The 24036-nt window shown below is 42.0% G+C and overlaps 1 long non-coding RNA gene across 1 annotated transcript in view; it reads right to left on the bottom strand.

The window, feature by feature from the left end:
- Positions 1-17853, bottom strand: part of LOC132075712 (uncharacterized) — a 49760-nt gene extending 31907 nt beyond the window's left edge. Inside the window, exons 1-2 of the long non-coding RNA XR_009418810.1 lie at positions 17642-17853; positions 416-510 (exon numbers count right to left, since the gene is read on the bottom strand). This is a non-coding gene — a long non-coding RNA (uncharacterized LOC132075712). The remainder of the gene's footprint in view (positions 1-415; positions 511-17641) is intronic.
- Positions 17854-24036: the final 6183 nt, after the last annotated feature.

Raw genomic sequence — 24036 nt, 5'->3', positions numbered from 1 at the left:
TATGTGAAACTCTTACTGAGATCAAAACAAGACTGAGGCTTTTCTAATACTCTGTTCCTTCTTTCCTTCTGCTTTTCAGGAAGGAGGAGAAACTTAAGCTGGATGAGCAGAAATGCCACGTTTTCCCCAGTAAAATCTGGGAGAAGTGTAGGACAACGAAGAACAACAAAAGGCTGAAGATAAGAAAGTTTCAGAAGGAGGAAGAACTGACAGGGCACAGTGCAGTGGAGCTCCAGATGGTTTCTAAAGGTGTATCTGTTCAACAAAAATGTAGCCAGTATCACTGGCTACCCAGGAATTTATTCCTGTGCCTATGTTGTGCGGCAGGAGATCCTACAACTTGGACACAAATCAGTTACTTCTGGCTGATGGTCTTTCCTTTATTTCCATGGCACGTGGCCTTTACAGCACTTACCAACTCTGAACGTTGTCAGTGTCACGGCTGCAGAACAGAATTCTGAAATTCCTCTTTGGGAGATGTCTCTGTCACACTCAGCATCTCAGTTCTGCCTGTACAAGAGATTTAACACCATGATGTCACTCTGGGCTAAGTGCAAGCAAAGGCACTGGGTTAGTATGATGCTTTTAGTTCTGGCTGCTGACTGTGTGAGGTCAATACTGGAGCATCTCTCTCCAGCACAGCAATTTAAAAGCACGTGGTGGGGTGTTAAGAGTTTCATATTTCAGGGTGCAAATTATCTGTTGATTCCTCATGTGTGACTTCAATTTGTATTTTTAGCCATGCTTATGTCTTCTAATCACACATTATCAATGCTTTTGAGTAAATCTACTCATTCAACTCAATGACCTATGCTACTACATCACCTCAGCCAAGGCTCGAGTTCATTAGCATTTGCTGTCTCCTCGGTGGCCTGTGTGAAGTGAGTGGCCTGTTGATGCAGTTCCCAGATATCTGAGTGCTGCATTTTCAGATGTTTTTAGTTGCATTTCTGCCTGTGCTAGTGAACATGTCCCCGAACACAATGACAGTGAAAGAATATTTTAATAAAAATGTTAATACACTTTTTCAGACACAAATCTACCTTATCTCTAGAGTAGTTTCAAAACCTTTTGATTAGCTGACTTCCCTTTTTGTGTCCCCACAATGTAACTCAGCTTAAGCCACATTGGTTCCTAAATCCCTGTGTAAAACAATGCAGGATGTCCTGTGTATGAGAATCCCTTTTTGACTAAAGTCTGCATCCACACTGACAACTCACTTTGCACAGCCCTCCTAACAGACATGAGAGGCAAACAGGTTTCAGGTCGGCTGAGGTGACATCAGTTCATCTCAATGACAGAGACCTAGGCTTAGTTTCCAATGCTCCAAATGCTCCCAGTCACAGAAAGCACCTGTGAATCACATTTATGTCTTCCAACAAATTTTCATTTACTTGCTTTTTCAGACATTTCTTTCTTGACATTTCTGAAAGCATTTCTCAGTTGTAGAGAAATTATTTTCTTCCCAAGAACATTTCCAAGGCTCTGAATTATTTAGGGTTCAGTTCAGTTGCTTGTATGAATTTAAGGTTAATTTATCTAAATTAAAAAAATAATGCCAAAAAAACCCAAATAGAGCTTGTAAATGATATCTAAGCTTCAGCTGACATCAACTTGTCAGTTTGCCTTTTATGTTTCCTGCATGGTCAGAAGGGAGAAATTTGATCCCAAAGCCAACAGTTTTAAATGACCCATCTTATTCTACATAACAATGAAAAAAATTACCATTATCTTATAACACCCATCATGTTCATGAATATCAGAAGCTTCTAGTATCAGAAGTCCTAATGGGATATTGGGAGTGGTCAGGATCTGGCAGATGGGATCACAGGATTTTGTTGGTCAGATAAAAATCTGATATACAAGGGTTAATTAAAAATGCAGAGCAAAACATACATCTTTACTGAAGAAAACTAATGCCTACATTGCTGTAAAAATGCTGCTGCTACCATTTTAGCTAAATAGGAACATGTCTGTCCCTCCTGCCACAGCACCCCCACGCCACGGCACTTGCAGTGGGTTCACTCCAAAGGTGTGTAGCAGTGAGAGCAGGTGCAGGAGCAGAGGATGAATTTTCAGCTGGGAAAGCAGTATGTGCAAGGGTAATGCAAGTTCTTCTCTTTCAGAAGAACTTGTATTAGGACCCAGAATGCCCATGGCTTTTCTCATGCCAAGCAAGCCAAGGCTCATACTTCTGGTTCCTGAACAACTGCTACAAATACACAACTGCCTCAATGACATATGCTGCAGCCTCCTCCTAGACCTTCCACTCTCTCCAAATGGCAGCCTTCCTGAATTAAAATATAAATAAATCCTTCTTTAAAAGGCCAAGAAAATGAGAGTTCTTTTTTCTACAGAAAACCCAGCTGATTTGAAAATAAATATAGGGGAAATATATAGCAACCAAGAGTAAATGTTATTTCTCTTCAAACTCGTAAAACTCAAAAAATCAAATAGTCTTAAAATGTGCTCTCTGTCTCTGGTCTTCCAGCAGCAAGCTCACTCAGAGTTCAGAATGTTGACAGAAATAAATTACAAATCATTTTATAAGGAAAAAAACAGGAGCAATTTTTGTCTTGTTTGCAGGAATGTGTATCTTGCTAGGGCTTGAAGAACACTGCTTTGGATTTCTCATATAGCAGGTGACTTCTTTGGGGAAATTAAGAAGCAAATTAAAGTGCTCTTTATGGCTGCTGAATCACCCTGAAAGCATATATTAATTATCATGAACATGTTATTCCTACAGATGTATGTGCTACCATCATAAATTATCATTTGTACCACAGCAGCCCCTTAGGCCATATCTGAGAGAGGAAAGCCAGGGTATGTCTGGAGTGTGCACCCAGCGGTGGGACTGCCTGCTCCAGCCATCTCAGAGCCTCCTGCAGGTAAAACCCAGATGTGCTTGGATTTTCTGATCCCAGCTTCTCCCTCATCCTCCCACAGAAAGGACACTGAAGGGGATGACTCTGACAGCCCTGAGTATCCCAAAGCTGCCTCAGGCTTCCCAGGTGCCTGCTCCCAGCAGGTACCATCAGCTGCCTGAAAAACACACTTGTGACTTGGACCCCTTGTTCTGGGAACCACAAAAAACAAGAGCAGTTTTCCAAGTTCCTGCATCAGTGCTGTATAGCCTTATGTACTAGATGCTTGACAGATGAAGATCATAGATTCACCCTCAAGAGTGTACAAGAATCCAATGGAAGGAATAAAGAAATTGAACTTCAGAAAAAATCTGTTAGTTTTTAGAACTGGCTTAATACTTGGGAAGTTAGCAAAGCCACGTGAAGAAATTCTGGCAAAAAAACCCCAGTAAAAATACTGTTTTGTACTATTATTTATCTAGACAAAGTGGAATAGAAATGGAAAAATGCACAACCAAATGCTGAAAGTTTTGATCTTGCTCAGGCATAAATGGGTAGATTGTTTTCCGTCATTGGGGATTTTCTGATTAGATAATTTTCATGCTTCTTGGTCAAATTGAGACATTTTCAAGGGAGAGTTTCAATGGCTCCTTTGTCAGGAAAAGTTTCTTAGCTTTGTTCTGCAGTTCAAAACATGGATAAAAAAGAATAGGCAGGGTTGGTCCAGCCTACCGGACGAGTCACAGACTCAAAACAGGTGAGACCTGCCTGGGAAGTGGCCAATGCACTCAAACAGTTCATACTGTGATCTGCAGAACCAGGGATCACGTCTACCATCTGTTGATCCATTTATTTGCTCCTTTTGATTTTTTTTTTTTTTTGGCTACAGTTTCTCCTTTCTACTAACATTTTACCAACATTGTTTTTTTTACCCCCACAAAGGTTCTTGCTCTCCTTCAAGTCATTTCCCTCACCTCCAAAAGCGAGGAATTGCATGTGCTCAATGCTGGGGTGCCATGTTGGCTCCTGTATATTCAAACCTGTGTTTTGTGAGCTCTCTCTAGCACAGCTCACAAAGACAAAGCAACCATCCAACCCTACTGAATATTGCAGCATGTTTTTGTAGCAGCTAGAAACAGGTATTTTCCCTCCCTTCCCTGCTGAAGTTTCACTTACAGAAAACCTCAGAAATTCAAGACTCAACTTATAGCATGTACAAGACTTTATGAAAAAAACCCCAAACAACCAAACCCTCTAAAGAGACCTTACATTTCGTTCATCTTAGCATTTGTGCCTGCTCTGCTGGCAGAGAGCTCTAATTGTCAGGGACACAATAGGCTGTGCTCTTATCTGTGATTAATAGACATGATCTTTCCAGAATGATAAATGCAGGTAGGTAAAGTCTCTGTGACTATATCTATGCTACATCGTAGATTATCAAAACCCCTACAATGTGGACATGATAATAAGTATCCATGGTGTCTAAAAGTGCTGGCTAAGAGTTCCTTATGTCTAGAATTCAATTTTTATGATTTTATGTGGTTTTGAGGGGGAATATCCTCCACACCATTGAAATTCATTTTCTTAGCTTTTGTTCAGCTCTCTTCTGGGGATTCGCCCCCCATTCCTCTTTGAGATTCCCTTTAAACAGGAAGAACGATCAGTGCCCTGCACAACAGGACAGTGAGGACCTACAGAAGTGTGCACCATCCCCAATGTGGCTCTTTTGAGGGCAAAAGGGCACAAATGAATCTTACTCACAGAAACCAGCAACCCTCTCTTGCCTGTTGGCCATGGTGGCACCACAGCTACAGTCCCTCAAAAGAAGTGATGAAACACTCATGCCCTTTATTTCTGATAGCAGTGTTTCAGAAGGCTGAGGGCCTCTGACATCTGCTACAGAGATTAAATAACCACTATTACTATATCTCATACCATCCAGTCATGAGGGCACTCATGGTGGTTGCACATGATAACCAGCATGATTAGAACTACCCATTAAAGAGACCGAGAATCTACAAATGCTGTGGTATGTGAGATGCACAGCATCACACTGTTGTGCAGATGGAAACATCTGCAGCAGAAATGGGAGATTCAGAAATGTGCTACAAATTTTACAGACACTCCTGCAGCCCAAGACTCAGGCCACACACTGTGAGCAGATGGCTCCACCTTGCTTCGTCATACACAGAAACACTGCTCTGTTGTCATGCAACGGTGTAGATTTTTGTTGATAGCAGGTTCACGCCATTTGGCAGTAACCATTGTGGAGCTTTCCCCCCGCCTTTTTTGGTGTTGTGGGTTATTTTTCCAGAGGAATACGCAGTGGTGCTGAGATGTCGGCTCTGGTATTTCCTCAGACCACCATGTGAGGATGGGAAAGGAGCAGTGTAGCTCCTCTTTATTTGCATGGGAGCCAATGGCCAAGCAAGAGGTTTTGGCTTGGATACAGCTCTCTGAGGCAAGCCTGGAGATAAGGAGGTTCTTGATACTCAGATCCTGAGAAGTAGTTTTTTCTGTGTAAATATTATGTAGCAGGCTAAGAATTAACCATGGTGGAGAAATATGTATGAGGTTTGTATTTGCTTTTTTACCTCAAGTTTGTGATAGACTTTCTGTCAGAGAAGGAATGGCCAGAAAAGGTGTCCAGTAAAGGCTGGTCATTAAAGATCTCTTAAATTTCTTTCTCTTAGAAATTTTCAGCTCTAAAACTACTGATAGTTTTTCTTGCAGTCTGCTTAAGAGGGAAGCAGACTACCCAGAACTCAGGACTGTGTTAGCTGAAAGCTCCAGCTAAGCTACAGTGAGCCTGCTTGTACTGCAGGCAGGCCTGATTTGCCCAGCTGCACCAAACCTCTGTTTTGGTGTTCCTGACAAGAAACATCCTTCTGGGGACAGCTGACGGTTTTGTTCTGTGTCCTTGCAACCTTATAACCCACCAAATCCTCTCTTCCACAGGAGCAACTCTGTTTTATCAAAGTACTTCACCTGACAGACCCAAATTGGGAATCTGAAAAAACGAGAAGCAAAAGATGGTCTCACAAAGATCGTCCCTCAGAAAAATGTTTGAGCCCATGACTGGCTATGTCTACTTTATAAGTGTCTTAAGACCTTTTATTACATCAGGCTTTCTCTGTCTAATTGCTAAGTTTCCTCCAAGACTATGAAGGTATCTACTTCCATTTCTGCATATCAACAACTTTTAATCTTCTAATGAATACCAAAAAAATATGGGGAAGCTCATCTCCTAAATACTGATGATAATGATCAAGATGATAATGTTCAAAGACATTTAATGAGCACATTTATTCCCACAAAGCACATAAGCCATGGTTTCCTGGGTGCAGAGGTAGGATATATAAACAGGTCTGTTTTTAACATGAATGGTTTTCTTCTATTTTTAAATAACAAAAGATATAATGAGTGAGAAATTATCAACAACTTGACAATTTGGCAGGCAGAAGTACTGTCAGAGAATCAACAAGGGGAGGAATCAAAAATATGAAAGAAATTTTGAAACAGCTGCAGGAAAATGCCCACTCAGTAGCTATGTGGGCATTTTTGGATGACGTATGCATGGAAGACCAACATAATTAGTTCTTTATCACTTTGAGGAAATTTTAACAGGTGTAGAAGACATTTCAGGAGAAGCTTTAGACTGGTCACCTGATTAAATGAAGTTAAGCACATATTTAAGGGACTTGCTGCCTTGGGATCTTAATTATTACGGACAATTTCCATGCGTGTGTTTGCTTTAACATTGTCTCCTGCTGGAGAACAGCTGGCTGCAAATGGGCTGGCAAGGTAAACAGAAACAGGCCTGCAATGCCCAGCAACTCAGACAAGTCTCATCACCAGCACAAATCGGTTGCCAAGCTGACAAGCATGAAATGTCTCGGAAGGATCCACATTTCATAGCTGTTGTGCCTCGTGGACTGTGTCACAGGCAAGCAGCAAGACATCCAGTGACACAGTATTGGTGCATGTCAAATATTGAGAAAAGAACATAGATCCTTACCAATTCATTTTTCTTCTGAAACACATAGGTTAATTTGGTGTTTGTTTGGTGGTGCTCTGTTCATCTACAGCACAATTGTCTGGCTCTCCATTAGTAAACCTCAACAGCATATTATTTTTGAGTTAATTGCTAATTTTTCAACTCAAAGACAGATCCAAGGATTCACATGTTGACAGACCTACTGCTCTGTCTACATGCCTAAATTTTAAATGACAGTTTGAGGTGAATCTCATTAAACAAATACAAACAGAGCTATGTCAAGAAAAGGCTGCATAGAGCTGGTCACTCCATAGCTTGAACAGTGAGATGTACAGAAAGAGATGGTTATCTATAATACTCAGGAGTGGAATAGATACTGGCAACAGAAAGCAAATATCTAATGATGGTGCCAAGGTTTTGAGCCTGACAAGATAAGAGAATTGTGATGACTGAGGAGACAAATGGCATGTGATGGAGAAAATTAAGAAAAAAAAACACCATACTTTTCTTTTGGAGAATGATAGTATAATGTAGTCATCTAGAACAAACAGCAGAGAAAGGAGCAGGGACAAGGGTGCTGGATAAGGCAAAAGGACAAAACCCAGGCTTTGAGGGGTAGTTGGGAAAGAAGAAACTGATACATGTGTTTGGAAATACAATTAAAAAACCTCCCAGAATCACAAGAACTACAGTGGGGTAAAAGGGATCAGAAGATTGCAGGTACCTCACATTTCACTTATCTACCCACTCATGGGCTTACTGGAGTGTGTACTAAAGTACACAGGTAAGGAGCTTCTCCCCTTGTCCTCACTGATAATGGGCTAAGTGTAAGTGATGGAAGCCTGTTCAAAATGGCCTCAGACAGGTACTCAACAGATGAAATGCAGCAAAAATAAAAGTTAAAATATCACCCTTTGAGGAGTGGCTCAACTTATGAATTGCATGAACTGCCTGATGGTCCTGTCCATGCTTATTCCATGGATGTCATGGAAGAAGCATGGACCTGGGGGGCATTGTCATGTACCTGGGAGGCACTGTCCTTGCAGCCTTCCATTTTACAGGCAGCAGGACACCTCTGACTGCATGAGTCTGGTCTCAAAAGCCATAAAGCTGCAATACACTGGCCTACTTTGCTGTCAGGACTGAACTATGAAGTGGAAAAATTTGAAATTATGTTCAAAGAACAGAAATAGTTTTTTTGACCACCAGGGTTCACAGCATCTATATTGCAGTAATGAGACAAGTATAATTTTATGTTTTTCCTGTCTCATATTCCACAGAGACTTAATACTTCCCAGCTTCACTTAGTACCTACATGGAGAGAATGATTATCTACAAAGCATTCTTGAAATCACAAAATGCATCATGAAAATATTAAGTGTGCATTTTTTGGAGCAGCAAATGACACTGCAGCAATCCTAACCCGACCGTGCCCTCGCAGACCTCTCGGTGACTGCAGGACTGTGCTCTGTAAGTACCAATTATGTTGCTCCAGCTCCTGAATGGCACCATTTTGTTGTTAAAGCGAACAAAGGATGCCTACGAGGCAGTGAAATGTAAGGTGCTGAGAGGAAAGTTTTCTGTGGCGTGCTGGGGGAATGTGGGCAGCAAGGCTAACATGACAGGACTTGATGAATGATGTTACACGAGGAGAGGCTGGGCCAGATGTGTGCATGCAGTGAACGTCTGTCCTCGGTGAGCCGAGTAACTCACTGGGAGTGAGTGAAGAAAAGATCCTTTCTGTGACAGGATTTCATCCCCCTCTTTTGTCAGGACCTTTCATTTAGAAATGCTACTCCTGCAGCATGGTGGCCATGGGCTACACTGTGTTGACCCATTTTGACAGGAGGGTAACACAGTGGAACAGCTTCATCAGCAGACAGGAGTGACTTGGGCTCCCTCCAAACCAAACCTCAGGAACCAAGCTTGCTGATGATGAAATAATTATCACCTCCATTGTCAACAATTAGCCCAAGCAAATTTGACTGTAGCTACACGCAGTAAACTCAGTACTAGGAATTCAAAAATGTTGCACAGTTAGAAGTGTCTTGATTGATCTTTAATGTTGAATCTAAAGACAAAAAAAAAAAAGGTTTATTACATTTGGGGAATTAAAAAAAATTGTTTATATAACATTCTGATAAATAAATTACTGGAACTGAGTATTTTGCCCACCTCTGGTTAGCAATGCCATATCTGAAATCTTTTCTAAACAGGTAACATTTAGTTCCACAACACAACTAACATCCTACTCTGCTGACTATTTTGATGTATTGTTGACAGCAATGTGGGGGAGGAGTAAGGTTAAAGTGGTAAGAGGTGGAACTTAGTTATCACAGCACTTCTAACACCAATCACCAAAAAAGAAGTTAAAGAAGTTAATAAAGTCTTCTCTGAGTAGAGATTTCCTTTACACTGTAGTTTTTCCATCTTTGCAATGAAATTTACAGAAACATGTGGCAATTGTAAGGTCTTTTTTGTGTAGTTTTGCACTGAAATCTCCTGTGTTGTAATCTTCCTGTATGGAGAAATTTTTTTTTTATGTTACAGGCCATGTCCAGCACTGTGGTAGAAAATATCTCATGAAGAGAGATGTTAGAGGTAGGTGGGCTCAGCACCATTATAATGTAACACTGCAGCCCGCAGTGGTAAAATATAAATGTTAGAGGTGGCAATGTAAAATTTAGACAGTCTGTGGCTTTATACGAAAGAAAAGTGTGTAAAAATTGCAAAGCATTCTGCAGCTTGCTGGTGATTGGATCTCTGGAAGAACAGCATTTTTTCTTTACAGCTAAACATGGTATAAAGTGGTTGATTGCATGTTTTTCAGGTTTTTTTTTTTTCTCTTGACTTACAAAATTTCAAGCAGATTAACAATAAAATCAATTAATGTAAACTTTACGTGACTCTTCCTTGGCTGCCAAGGACAACTGGGATAATGGTCCCACCAGATAAAGAAGCATGTGCCCCTCCTGAACCCATTTTTTATCTCAGTGTATTACAGTGAGTTGTCTTTTCAGTGGATGTTTGATGAGAAATCATGTTTTTCCGAGCCCTTTTTAGGACAGACAAAAATGAATTGGTCCCTCTTTAATGACCTACATCAGGCAATTTATCTAAACATGGTAACATAGTCATACATAAAAGTTAGGGCAATTCCTTCTCTTAAACCATGTAGTGATTAACTTTACTTGTGTATTTATTTCAACATGTTAGAGATGTCAATCGTGGGACTTACTTAAAAGTGTTCTAACAGCTCCCTTTTCCAGGCTATTATATTTAGGAAACCTTAAATTTTGTTGTACCTGATCAAAAGAGGAAATTACTTTAACAGTATATGAAAATAGTTTGGATACATTAAAATCACATATAAGCACAAAATTGAAACAAAATCTGTTATCAGGACAGTATTTTATTACAAAATACTCATAAGCAGCTTTGTATTTTAGTATTCTTATGTGGGCATTTAAATGTCAGCAGTTTTCTTTCTACATTCCTGCTTTTCTCTGGGTGACTGGTAGATCAACAGCTGATCTTTTTCAACTACCATGCTGTTATAGGCTCTTGCAGATACACCCTTGATTTCCAATTTATTACCTGATACCAACTGCTATAAACTGGTACTTGCACATACAAAGGATGGGAAATGTGGGGCAGAACCAGAAAAAAAAAAATCCTTGAAGTCCTTTCAGTGCTTTGAAACAGTGAAATAACAAAACCAGTGAACTAGTATGTCAATCTTACTCTTTCAGCTACAACACAAGCCAAGGCTTGTATCTCCCCCACCCTTTGATGGGAGCCAGTGGCCAGCCATGTGTAGCCACACTGTGGTCACTGGGCTTGCAGAGCTAAGTGCAGCACCAGGGTTTCTGCTGGCTCTGCTCATGCTGAAAAGTGACTTTCCTACTGCAGTCATCTGAAGAACCTGCATATTTAAGTCACAAAGCAGAATCTGGCCTTTGGCATACAGTCTTACTATTTCCCACGGAGTGAGCAATGATCTACAATGCCCAATAAAACACAACTATCCTGGAGTGAATGTTAAGATTGTTACAAGGTCCAGATGCACTTTATCAGAGAGCAAGTGCAGAATTAGGTGTTCACAGGCTGCAGGAGTTGTAAGGTCCCTTGTGTTAGCACTTGCTGGCTTTACTCCAGGAGGAGCTTGCGCGCACTGAGTCAGAGCATCCAGCTCCAAAGGGGGTCTGCCAGCCCTGGGGTTCACTCCTCCCCCACACATGTCACACCCCAGAACTGAGGAACCCAGAACTCCTCCAAACTGGTATTTTCTCACTCTGGCTGGTAAGACTGGCCAAGCAGAGCACTAAGGACTGTCCCTTACAGGGACATGGCAACATGCAGCCCCCAGTGTCCTGGCAAGGTCTGAGGAGTGAGCTCATTCAGGCTCAGTCCATAGTCTTTCTGGCCCTCTTTTGTATTGGAATAACAGCCTTCTGATGGGAGTGGGAATAAAGTAAAATTAGCAATCTTCTGAGAGATTTAAAAGTGTCAGTGTCACTGTCACTGAATGGATGATGCTGGAAAATGGTGTGGAACTTTAGAAATGCCCAGTCATCTACCCAGTGATCAGGCACACCATCAGCAATCATATATAATAAGGTAAAAATGCTCTTCTGGAAATGCCTAAGTATGTTGGCCTTTGGCCTTTGACAAATACTATGTAGGGTGGTTTTTAGTTTTTTTTTTTTTTTCATCTCAGAAGTAAATAATGTATGTTTTATAACCATCAAAAAAATTCTCTGCTTTCCTTCTTCAGATCACCATAAGAATAAGTGACACAGACAACAATTGTCCAAATAAGTAGACTGACTGATGTTTTTAACATTGATATTCTTCCCCCCTTCCCACATTTGGAAATCATAGAGAAGAAACAGCAGCTATGCAACTTCAAAGAACTTTCTAGCACTGGATGTCATTAGAGATACTACAGCTGTTCTTCCTTACCCCGATGGCTCTGGCTCTCAGATGCAGCACATTCTAAACAACAGTGAGCAGGGAATGGATGATGGTTTACTCACTTTAAGCTTTGGTGTAAGTACATACCAGGAGGTATATATACCAATCTATACCAGAAGGCTTGTGCCTTCTGATTTGATTTCAAAGTTCTGTTGACCCTGCTCACAGCTAAACCATGGGAGCCTGGAGCTGATCAAGATGCTTTACTGGTTAATGGACTGATTGCATTAGGTTCAGGGAGGGGTGGATGTGTGCTTTTGGGTGCTGTGAAGAACCCTGAGCAAGGCAGAACTTCAAGGTGATAGAGGAACTCCAGGCAGTGTGACAGGATCCATCCTAAACCTTTGGTCCTAGGGACAAAAAGCATTTCAGGAGGAGTTATTCAGCTTGTCTGCTAGAGGAACAGTGACACAAGAAGATGAGACTTTACTGTGAGAGCACCCATGGCATTGTGACTTTGGTTTCATTTCTGTGTTACACTCTCAGGTACCCTGGTGTAACTGGCTATACAGTTTGTATTTAAAAAACTTCCCAGACAAAAATGGGACTACTGGTCTTAGCTTCACTCTTACTAGTATAAGGCCAAAGCAGGTATCTGTCACTCAGTAACTTATTTTGTTGTTATTGCTAATCATCAAAATTTTGATGTATCAGTCCTTCCCATAGCATTCCACATCATCCTGTATTGTTTTCACAGAATCAGAGGGTGTCCTGAATTGAAGAGACCCACCAAGATCATTGTGCCCAGCTACTGATATGGGCCACAAGCCAGATCCTTCTGCTTATTCCCCTCTCACCTCCCCCACAGGGCACGCCATGTACGTGCCGATTCAGCAAAATACACAGTGCTACCAAGGGAGCAGAGTGACAAGAACGAGATGTCCTGGTACTGAACTGGGACATTCCTTTTGCCTGGAAATGCTCAAGCCCTGGTAAGTTTGAATTTGCCCTGCATATGGATGGACTCCCCCAGTGGGATGAGCAGGTCAGCCAGTTATTTGTGTTACCATTGGGCTTGCCATTAATAGTTAATATTGCCTGCCACTGAATGCATTGTTATCAGGCCTCTAAGGTATCACATTTGATGGGCACAGTTCACACTTCTCAGAACTATTATTCCAAGCTTCCTGCCAGCTCCTTAGTTTACTCAGGCTTCTTATTTCCAAGGTTATTTTTGCAGCAACAAAGGCTGAAATATAAGATCTGATTCTCTGCCAGACAGAACTGTGCCCTGGCTGCCTGTGCTGGGGCACATGGGGCATTCCACGGGCTCCTGGAAAGCCATGGCCCCCCCAGCAGGGACTCCCCAGCTCTGACTACAAGCCTGGACTCAGCCAGTCACACTGATGTGTCTCTCCTTCAGGACCACGGTAAAGCACTTCTACCAGCCTGAAAGCCATGAATTTCCCTACCCAGCTTTTCATTATGAAAATCTGCAATTTCTTTTTCAGTTTGCTGCTGTACCCAGGTGGGCGTGGGGCTTTCTCTTTGCTTGGCTCCATGACCTGCCCTCCACTGTTCTACCAGACCTCCATGTTCGGTACCTGCAGGCAGCAACTGGCAAATGAGAATCACCCAGCAGCTGATAATGCTTTATTGAAGGGTGTAAATATAAGGCCAAAGACACAAAGGATCATGTGCCACATACTGAAGGGAAGGTGGGAAACTGAACAGGAGACAAATGCATTGCTCTGTACTTCCAAGTCAGGAAATAAGGACATTCATTCAAAACAGCAGAAAATGAGTATGGAAAAATATCTACAACAAGAAAAATGTGAAACTAGTATTATCAGGATTATATTTAATGGAATGGACTCTATCTGGCATATATTAAAACAGTCCTAAGCAATTCTTCTGTAGTTAAAGACGGGTTGGGTTTTTTCATTGCAAACACAAATTTCAGGGTGTATAGTTCGGCCTAAGCATGTGATAGAACTGCTGTGTCTGGGTGTGGTTCCTCCTTCCCTACACAAGACTATCCAAACCAGCTATGTTGTTTCTACTTAGGATAGCAAACACAAAGAAATACTGGGGCTCCATCCAAATATGGCTGATTTTCCCTTTGACAAGAAAGAGGATTTAAAGCAGAGAGGGAATGTCAGAACAAGTTCTTGCTCTGAGAGTTCTTGCTTGCAATGGATGAGGATTGACTCACTTCCATAATTATTTCCAATGTGGAGTTCTGTTAGCATCTGGCACTGTTAGTGGGATATTACTGGAATATATACAGTGAAGAGTTTAGTCCAATGAGGATATTAGCTCCCAAAAATGCTAGTGTGGCTTTCCACTTCAAGATATGCACAGTGCAGATTATGCTGAACAGTAGCAACCGATCTTGTCTACACTTGGAATTATTCCTCTAAAATCATGTCTGGATCCTCCTTTCCAAAAAAAAAAAAAAAAAAAAAAGTATGTTTGATGCTGTGCTTAAGTAATTTCCACTGTAAATTAAAATAACTGAGAGGAAGAAGTTTTATTTTTACACTGGATAGGTGCCATCCTTGTCTGGCAGGCTAATGGATCAGAAAAAACTGTCTGTGAAAAGACAACTGTGGCAGTGGCAGGGAGTCCAGCAGTTTCTTTTTCCCTTCCTCCCCTTTTAGCAAAACTGTACTTCCTGGTGTTATGGTTTAAATCAGATTTTGAGAAGTCCATTATGATGCATCTGTTTAAAATATCAAGGGGAAGCACAATTCAATAACACCAAATATACAAAAGCGAGGGCTGTGAATTAATACTGTCCCTCCTGCTTAACTCACTGCCTCTCCTGTTACAGCATCATTGACACAGAGATTCACATCTAAAACTTGTCATGAACAGCAAATAGCCTGTTGTGCCTTTGAATGTCTTCCCATGCCCTTGCATCATCTACATCAGACCTGGTGGTCTTACACAGAGTAATCAAACCTTGTTGATTTTAAGATAATATTTTAGTTGAGTTATGCTCTACTTACAGGAAATCAAAATATTATATACCTATTTGTCTTTTTGGCAGTTTATACTTTGTGTTGCCATTTATGTTACCTGGAGAAAAGCCCCCCAGATAACCCATGCAAATCATTTGTGGAGGAGCTAATTTCTATTTCTTCTAAAGCCAATTTTAAATCTCCTCCATATGGCTGATACAAAGTATTATGAGGCAATTGATAAAAACGTGGCTCCAATGAAGTCAGTGAGTTTTGTGACTGACTTCAGGAGAGCCAAGATTTCATCCATTATCACTTTCTGTAGCATAGGGTCCAGCTGTATTGCAGCAAAAAAAAAACCCAAAAAAACCCAAAAAACCCCAAAAAAGCAAAAATAAAGATCCATCAACAAAAGACTGAAGCTATTAATCAACCTAGAAAGATCTGGTTAATGTATTGCAAAGTAGGCCTCTGTTGGATGGTACATGCCTTTAAATTCTGCAAGCATTTAAAGAAACCCTGCCAAAAAAGCGCCACATGTGCAGCCCCAGTCGCAGAGCCCAGATAATTTCCATCCTGCCTACTGCAAGTACTGCACTCTGCCGTGACTGGGCTTTCCTTCCTCACCCTCTGAGCCCCTTCTGACAGGCAGCCTGCAACCTTCCCTAGGCAGAACTCCAGGGCTTGCTTGTCACAGCTGGAATTGCAAGGCAGCATCGGATACGGAACGGCCGGGGATGAGGCTGGATGTAAACAACAGGAGTTCCAGCCTTGTCTGGGGCAGTGTCAGACATTTGCACATTGAACCTTTAATATGTCCATTTAAACATAACTACAGTCTCCTGGTGTATCTTTATCTTTTGAATTTCACATCACATTGAGCTGATATAAAAATTCCACTGCGGAAGTAATGCTGCATACTCAAAACCACTCATCACAAACTAGAATGCTAAATTTAGGAAAAAAAGTTTCTCTTACCACTGAAACCTGGATGCTGCACACTTAAGCATGTACCCCGATTCCTGTCCATAAACCCCAGGGAGCAAATGGGATTCTTCATGTTGTGATATTTTACAAGTACTTGCTCAGGCAGAGAGCAGCACAAAATAGCAAACAGCTGATCAGCCAGATGACAGAGTTATGTTTTTAAGACCTTATTTAAAAATAAAAGTGTTCTGCACACCATAGCCTAAAGAGGGAATTCCCAGGAATGTTTCCAAAATCCAACAAACATTAGCATTGATCCTGGAAAGCCTTTCAGTAAAGAAAACTAATTCCAAACCCTTTCGTTTAACTTAAAAACTCTTCAAAGTTATGCAGGCATGCACACACCTTAGCCACATGTATGTGGAATTCTGTAGTGCTTTGCTGACTTTTTAATTCATCTAAGTTCAAAGCTTTGATCACAGTGCTGCTACACTTTCTGTTTGCATTTTTGCAGCCTTTACATTATATTTGGTGAGAGAAGACTTAAAATTTGAGAGAAAAGAAAATCATTATTTAGCTTTCATTGAAAACGTGTGTGTTTCCATGGATGGTGTAGACCTCAGATTTTTAAAAAATGCAGTAGACAATGTGACATGGTTGTTTTCTTCTGCTTAAAAAGTACAACTTTCTGTGAGCATTAGTAACTGCAGTCATTACTGTAAAATTATGGAAGATTTATATAAAAATCTGAGGTGGAAGAAAAATAAAGGCTTTGCTCCTTTTCCAAATGTATTTTATTTCTGTAATTTGTCAGTAAATGTATAGTGAATTACCAAGTAATATCCCCATTGTCTTAATCAGAGGTGACGAACATGAGGGTATACAAAACATTACAAGTTTTGAATCGGTGAGATAAATATGCATTTTAAGGCTGTATGGTCTGCATACGCAGTGAGCCAATTATGTGCAAACAGAAATACCTATTTTTAGAAACTAGCCTTAATTCAAGGCAGCCGAGCTAAAGCAAGCACTGCTCTATACTATACCTACAACTTTCCTGCTCATTCAGATGTCCCAAAATAAATAACTATACTGTTTCCACTTTTTCTTTGTAACCCTGCCTTAATACGCAGTGTAGAGATTTAAAGTGACTGAAATGCACAGAGTTGTTAGAATTTCTACTAAAACTAACTTCATGGTTATTTTTTTCCTCTTAATGAGAAGGAGGCTCGTTGTTCCTGCTCATATATCGTCTGTTTTCCAGCCAGCTTTCCCTTATGGATCCCTCACTGCCCGCTCCCTGCCGGGGCTGCTCCGGCTGCCCTTCAGCGAGCGCCAGCTCAGGCTCAAAGACAAGCCAGGCTCAGGCAGCGAGTCACTATTTTTCGTACAGTGGCCTTGAACATCAGCCTTGCCACATGAGAAGCAGATATCCTCTTCACCTGAACAAAACGAAACTTAAAATATCTTCTACCCACAATTTCCTTGTTTTATTACTATTACTCCCCTCCCTCCCTCTTTCCCCCCTCCCTCTCTCTCCCCCCTCCCGCATTAAGTTTCGGGCGGCTCTGGCAAAAGCGGTTCCATGTGACGGCAGCATGGTCGCTTCCTTCCCGGCCAGCCACGGGCAAATCCCGACGGAGCAGCAGGGGACGGACATCCCGGGGGAGAAGCGATGCCCCGAGAACCTGGCACCGCCGCCTCGCCTGCTTCCTCAATGACCGCACCCCAGCAACCGGGCGCTGCCGGCCCCGAAGCGGCCGGGACACAAGCGTAGCCCCTTCCCACGGGCAAGGACGGCCGGCACGGCACGGGGGGAAGCACGGCGAGCGGCGGCAGCCTGTCCCGTCCCGTCCCGTCCCGCTGTGTCCGCCGCCCCGCCGCGGCCGTGTGCGGCGATGCTCGCCCGCTCCCGTCCCGGCCGTGCCTTTTCCCTGAGCAGCACCGACGGCGAGGAAAAGTGACCTTACCTGGCTCCTGCGGCGGCCCGGAGGCGCAGAGGGCGAGCAGCTCTCCCTGCAGCCTCGCCCGCCCCGCCACGGGACGCCCTGCCCCGGGCGCGGGGGAGCCGGGGCGGCGGCGCGGCCGAAGCCGTCGGGAGCCCGCTCAGCGCTGCCTGCCCCTCCAGGAGCATTCCAGCCCAGATATACCCGTATTGTTTTCCTCGCACCATTTTTTTTTTTTTTGATTTGCAAGAAGACGCCAAAATCCCCGTAAATGGCTCATTTCTGGGGCGGGGGGCGCTCCCGGCGGCCCGCGGGGGTCGCGGCGCGGAGCGCGGCGCATTCCCGCTCCCACAGCGCCGCCTGGCGGCGAGCCGCGCCCCGCGCCCCGTCCCCGCGGCCCGCCGGGAACACGCGGGGATCGCCATAAAGGAACCCCCCGTGACCCGTATGCAGTTCAAGTGCAATCTTTCTTTTTTTTTTCCTTTCCGCTCCCCCCTCCCCACCTTTTTTTTTTCCTCCTGGATCCTCTTTCAAGCCCACTCCACGCTGCTGCGCTATTACATGCTAATTTAATTTTACTATGGACGATATTTTCAGCATTTGCTGAGGACAGTAAATTTTGTAGTTTATGTTATTTCACTTTTTATGACTTTTTAACACTTAATAAAATTTTATTAGAGCACTTTTGTGTTTACAAGGCCACAAAACTCTTGGCAGGTTGTCAGAAGTCCTTTTTATTATGATCCTACTGATATACTGCGAGTAATGAAATAATCATGTCCAGAAATGTATCAAAGGCCAGAGGGATTATCCAATTTAATGGCTCTACAGATGCGCTGTGAGGGATACGGACAGGCAACGCGTCGACAGGCTAAAAGGCGTGTGCGAGGCGGAGGCAGCCCTGCTTAATTTCTTTCCCATTGCAGGCTGGTGCTGCGTTATCCGGGAGGCTCCGGGCTCGGTCAGGTGACTCCCGGTGCTTTCAAGAGAAATGGATTTATTCTGGTGCAAAAAGCTCTTTTCTTTTTATTCTTCTTAGGTGTGCATCTAACGCTGACGCGTTTGCTGTGGCGTTTCCAGTGCTTGCGACACTCAGCGAAAGACAATTTACTGGAGAACACCCAATGTCATCGTGCCATTGTGCAGCAAACAGTGGCTTTGGGCGTTAGGATTTAGTCATGCAGCCCACAAATAATTGCACAGAAAAAAAGAAAGACTAAAATAAACAAACATTAAAAAAATCAAAAGCAGAACAAACTGCTGAGATCAAATACAAGTGAGATATTTAAGAGCATTCTGTGAAATTATTGGTTTTTGCTTTTGTCAAGAGCAAAGCTTTTGTCACAGCACAGGGTTGTAGGAGTGCTCTCGTTTGTGCATGTGCCTTCCTTCCACAATGGTCTGTTTTTCTGCACTGCTGCAGTGCTACAGTCTGAGATACTGCAGCTGTTTTTAAGGCAATTTCCTTTTATTTTAAATAATTGTTCATTTAACATATGTTATTAAGCTCATTCTTGCGTCAAAAAGAGGCGATTATACTTCCTGACCCTGACAGCAAGGTGGGTGGCTTTGTTTTATAATTAAATTTGCTGTGTTCAATTTAATATTTTTCTTTCTCGGCTCTTTCCTAAAGATGTGCAAAAAAAAGATAAAAGGTACCAATAGTACCAGGAACACTCCAATGCCAGTTTGGTCTCTTTAACACACATTGTTCCAAACTTCACAGGGACACTAGAAGTATATTCTTTCACAATTTTACAATTACTTGTGTAATTCCCTGTGATTTTAACCCTACCCCATTAAAGTCTCCAACAAGAACATATTTCATAATTTCCAAAGCAGAAAGAGGACTTTTTCTCTTCCAGCACAAACATATGTATTATATTCCAATATCTCATGATACTGCCAGTAGGGATTTCTTTTTAAGAAAGCACGCAGTATCTGTGCATTTTTAAAATGTGCTTGAATAATTTGCAAGGACTTTACAAACAGATCTGAAGACAAGGTTAGAAGTGATCAAAGAATTTATCTTCAAAATCATGACAATATATTAGAGGATCACATGTTTGTATATTTATTCATATTGTGAATTTGCCTCACTTTGGAGGAGTGCCTCCAAAATCAATGGAGCTTCAGGAGGAGTTAAAATAATGTACAGTGTTAGTAAATATGCCAGAACTTGGCCCAGGAGCAGTAATATTAATCATTAAATGCAGTTTAGCTTCAGGACAGAAGTTTTGTTTTTCCAGAACAATATCATCTACGGTAAATCACATGTTTGCAGGTCAAGGTCAATTTTAACTTCTTAAACCTTTAACTGCAATCAAACTGGAAACCTGCAGGATGAAGTGATGGGGTAAAAGAAGTGATGGACTGGAAACTTTAAATTTGGAAGAGGAGTTGCTGCTATTGTTCTTTTGAGAGAAAAAGCAAACTTTGAAATGCTTTGAATATAAATATGTAAACATGCCACACATTATTTAATCAATGAAGCATCTAACTCTTAACTAATTAACCCTTTCCTGGGGGGCTTCAGTTTTTTTCTGGAACATCAGAAAAGGCCTGAGGAAGCAGTTCCCACCATCATGGAAACAGAGAGGTAGGATTCAGTAACTGGACCTGGACTTTTGCCTACAGGAGTTGTGCAAGGCTGGCAAGACAGTCCTGGCTGAAAGGGAACAACCTTTGTGGAATGATGTAAGGAAGCAGCACGACTAAGGACAGCCCCATCTCCAGGATGCACCATTGCCATGCCCTGGAGTGGTCCCTCAGACCCCAATGGGCATTGTCACGGCAGTTATGTGACATTATGAGACATTCCCCTCCACCAAGGATGGCCAAAAGATGGTATATGGAGAACATATGGGTCCAGGGAGAAATCTGTGGATACAGAAATCTGTGACTGTTTCTGCAGATAACCCCTGATTCTGACTCAGTCATTCTCTAACAGTCCATCAAGCAGGTGCACCAGAGAAATGCAGCACTTGGCACATGGGGCATTGCCAAACCTACTGGTTCCCTGGTGAATGTGAGAAGATACATATTAATCATTCTAACAGGCCAAACCCTACTATTCAAGCCAGTGGAACTTGTGCCATTGTTCACAATGAGATTAAAAGTGCAGTCATGATGAATTAGCTATTAATAGGCAGTTACCTGCGAGCTTCATAATGACTTTTTGCTAAGCACAAAGCTGGACTACCGTGTTCTGTAGGCTGATGGACAAGCAACAGTAGATGAACAAATTATTTACATGCAACATGCCAACAGCATGAAACTCAACCAAAAAGTCCTTAACTAAAGAAGATAAGGTGTTGTGTAAAAGCCATTTTTGTTTTAGCCATAGAACTCCTATGCATAAGAGTGGGATTTGTGCAGCTAAAGCTCATTCAATTTTCTGAAAACAAATTTGATGTTGATGAAGCCAGAAAGTCAAGTTCACTCCCTACTGAAATCTGCTAAGGGACTTTAATAAGGTCTTTAATTTTCCTTTTTCAAAACTGCTGGCAAAACAAGCAATAGGTACTTTTAAAGGGCTGTTTGTTATTTTTATTTTTGGTTGGCAAATAATTTGCTTGTTGAAAAGCTGCCATTTCCCAAATCAGGAGAAAATGTAACAAAAATCATGGGTCCCTCAAAGTGATGAAAACATTCCCTAGGCCTTTTACTATTACTTGAGAAGGAAGATTATAGATTAGATATTAACATAGTCCCCTACTATTCAGGAGACCATAAGACAATTCTTTCTCTGTAAATTAGAGCACAGACTGGAGTCCACATCTGCCATGTCCCAAATGAGTGCCTAATGCCTAAGTGATGGGATCTTTCCAGTGAGGCTACTCCAGGGAGCTCAAGGGAAGACAGAAAAGAACAGCAGAGTTTAATTAACCTGTCTTATGAATTTTTAATAAAATTCCTGAAGTTTGGGGAGTTTGTGGCTTGTGACTGAGGCTGGAACTCCAGCCTAGGTCATCAATTGAGAAAAACACACATTTCCTATCAAACCTCCATCCTTTTTTTTGGATGTAGTTATCTGCCTCAAAGTTTAGTATGCTGCAGATGTATTAAAGAATGAAAGTACCTGAAGATAATGATATAAACTTAAAGTATATAAAAATAAGACAGTTGAAGTGCTACCTACGTTGTAGTTTCATTACAGTTTAATGGACATACGCCGATGAGCATTGTGCCTCTGTGTCCAATCTGATAGATGTACCCCATAAAAGCTTTCCTCAGAAGAAAGTCAGATAAGTGAAACTCAGTAGAAAAATAGCTGTACTTTCTGCAGCTATAGATTATTCAATCAATGAAACTCCTATCTAACTCAATATTACCCACATCCTTGGATTTACTTTCTGAACTCTCATCTGAAGTACAAACTGGCTCCCTCAGTTTCCTCTTATGAGTGTGGTAATTTTGAAAGCCCAGAAACCCTTCCTGAGGAGTAAGCAGTAGCTCCAGACTATGGCTTTTGTGGCTGAGACCAGATGAAGAATAGCAGTTACAGTTCTCAAAACAGAGCTTTGGATTTCCTTGAACATAGTTATTGTTTATAGTGCAATGTCATTGAAGTTCTTAAGCTGAGTGGTAGCTATGCAATTATTTAACGTTTTCTGTAATTTTGGCTTAGTCACATTTTTCTTCTCCTTTATTTTCACTCTATGCAACTATATATCATAGCTATATAGTTATATATGTAACTATATCTCTATATCTATCTGTCTATCTATCTATCTATCTATCTATCTATCTATCTATCTATCTTTCTATCTCATTACTAGCTCTCAAGAAATTAACATTTCTTTTACTGTCTCTTTCATGGTAACTTATGGAGACAACCTTACTAATGGTAACCATAGCAATAGAGAAGTGGAGTCTAACATGACCACCTTAAATCACACAACTCAGAATATCTACAAGGAATCTAAGATGCAATCTTAGCTGGAGGAATTATAAACAGCAAACCCAGCTGGAGAACTTCCTACCTTGTACTGGAAAACCCTACCAAACTTCTATAGTCATCCTGGTGACCTGTTAGGGATCAGGGACTCATGTTATTTAACACCCCTGTACTTGTCCTGTGCCTTCTGCATGAGGAGCATTGGCACGAGTAACAAACGTGGCAGGGGTGCTCCCAGAGCCACTGGGAAGGGTCTGGCTGCCCAAGTGCTGCTCTAGTTACTCTCACAGGACAACACCCTGCAACTTGCTGAGTACACCATTATCCTTATAACCATTTTCCAGAGGAGAAACTGAGGCACTTGGCTTGAAGGTATTTAGGGAAGTCCCTCCAGCTGCTCTGTTCTCACAGGATCTGCCTGACTTCTGTTTTTCATCTTTACCTGCCTAAAATATCCTGGTGAGTTCAAATAATATCTTCAAGGTTTTACAGCTCTGAGAGGCAAATGAGGAAGATAAATTCATTCCCCTCAGGTTACCAGATTAGCCCTCAAGCACAGCAGGTAAGGCAAAAGCAATCTGCCCTCACCTTTCTGAGCAAAGCATGATGTGGCAGGGAAGGATACACAGGGGTCTCATGGGCAAGTGGGTGCCAGGGCAGCTATGGCAGAGGGATTAATCTGGGGTGTCACATAGGTGCCAGGGGTTTAGGGTGTTCAGGAGCAGTGCCTGCCAGCAGCCAGTGCACAGGGAAGCCTGGTCCTCTCCCTTTTACTCTGGGATGGAGAGGAAGGTCTGTCCCCTGGTGGCTGGGGACAAGGGCCATTTCAAGCATCATTTTTTGACCCAAATTCTGCCTTTAAGAGAGCATTATGGAGCCTGCCTGCAGCCCACCCTGGTCTCTCAGAACTTCTTCCTCTCTCCTTGCATAGTCCCAGCTATACTGCTGGGAAGTTTGCCAGGGGAGAGGGAGGGCTGATACAACTTGCAGACCTTTTTTCCATCTTGATCTGTGTGCATTTCTTTCCTGATGCACTCTGAGGCAAAGGTGAGGAGATATTTATATCTCCCTTATCAATGAGAATTACCACGATCTTAAAATACCATTTAGAAGTGTTGAAACAATGAATGTTACACTGACAGTAGCTCTTTAAAGGTTTCTCATGTAAATAAAGTCTGTCTCCAAGAAGAGTCCCACACATAGTATTACACAGTAATCATTAACTCTAAAATTATTACAAACAAAATAAAATTCAACATGTCAAAATGGATTTGGATTGTGTGAGCATTCAAACTTTATTAAAATGACAAACTCAAAAGACCTGGAATGCTTAAGAATGCTTAAAAGTCAGCACTTGTTCATGTGCTAGTTTGATTTAAAGAAGACTCCAGAGGCTTTATTGAATTATATGTTATTATATATTACATTCTCATGAATTATTCCCCAGACTTCAATGCTGGCCAAAATAGGGCCACCACTAGGCCCCAGGTCCCTCCCTCTGTGGAATCTGGCTTTTCAC

The sequence above is a fragment of the Ammospiza nelsoni genome, chromosome 7 (genome assembly GCF_027579445.1).
Source record: "Ammospiza nelsoni isolate bAmmNel1 chromosome 7, bAmmNel1.pri, whole genome shotgun sequence".
Classification (NCBI taxonomy): Eukaryota; Metazoa; Chordata; class Aves; order Passeriformes; family Passerellidae; genus Ammospiza; species Ammospiza nelsoni.
This window is presented reverse-complemented; position numbering and strand designations above follow the sequence as displayed.